At 36.6% G+C, this 1,112-nt stretch overlaps 1 non-coding gene across 1 annotated transcript; it reads right to left on the bottom strand.

Moving 5' to 3' along the window:
* Positions 1-725: 725 nt before the first annotated feature.
* LOC128289969 (small nucleolar RNA R71) lies at positions 726-832 on the bottom strand. The gene has a single exon (XR_008279609.1). It is a non-coding gene; the product is annotated as a small nucleolar RNA R71 (small nucleolar RNA).
* Positions 833-1,112: the final 280 nt, after the last annotated feature.

Genomic DNA, 1,112 nt, shown 5'->3' with positions numbered 1-1,112 from the left:
ACGATCAAGTTTTGGCATCGTTGCTGGGGAACTAAGATATTAGTAACACTCAATTTTTATTACTTTAGCCATTTATTTTTCTTGCAATTTAATTTTATTTTTATTATTATTTGTTAATTTACTTTTTTTTCTCTTAGTAGGTTTTTATAGTTTATGACTAGAAGAAACCTGTCAGGACCACTACTTTTTGACGAAGAAATCGATCGCACAGTTTGCAGAAACCAAAGAGAAATAAGGCGAAGCTTAAGATACATAGAGAATGAGCAAGAGGACGATATTCAAACCCTAACCAAAGAGATGACTGAAAACCAAGACAATCAACTACCTCATGTAATTGCGGTTAATCAAAATCCTGCTCCACGCAATATGTATGATTATGCTAAACCTTCTTTAATAGGAACTGAATCAAGCATAGTTAGACCTGTTGTAGCTACAAATACTTTTGAACTACAACCTAACACTATTCAAATGATACAGCAATTTGTTCAGTTTGATCGTTTCAGGATGAGGATCCCAACGCTCACTTAGCAAACTTTTTAGAACTATGCGATACATTTAAAATTAATGGTGTTTCTGATGATGCCATTTGTCTTCGGTTATTCCCTTTTTCATTGAGGAACAAAGCTAAACAGTGGTTGAACTCATTACCTTGAGGATCAATCACTACTTGGGAACAAATGACCGAAAAATTTCTAGTAAAATATTTCCCGCCGGCTAAAACAGCCAAATTACGTAATGATATCTCTTCGTTTGTGCAGATGGACTTAGAAACTCTTTACGATGCATGGGAGAGATACAAGGACTTACTGAGAAGGTGCCCTCACCATGGGCTACCGCTTTGGCTTTAGGTTCAAACGTTCCATAATGGCCTAAATCTTTAGACTTGGTAAATGGTTGGCGCAGCTGCTAGCGGAACCATCAATAATAAAACACCTGAAGATGCTTATGAGTTTATAGAGGAGATGTCACTGAATAACTATCAGTGGCAAGTCATGAGGACAAAACCAACGAAAATAGCCGGTGTTTATAACGTCGATTCGGTCACCATGTGCTCTAATCAGGTAGAACTCTTGAATAAGAAAATTGATGGTTTTCTTAGTTCTTCACAGGTT

The sequence above is a fragment of the Gossypium arboreum genome, chromosome 2 (genome assembly GCF_025698485.1).
Source record: "Gossypium arboreum isolate Shixiya-1 chromosome 2, ASM2569848v2, whole genome shotgun sequence".
Taxonomy (NCBI): Eukaryota; Viridiplantae; Streptophyta; class Magnoliopsida; order Malvales; family Malvaceae; genus Gossypium; species Gossypium arboreum.
This window is presented reverse-complemented; position numbering and strand designations above follow the sequence as displayed.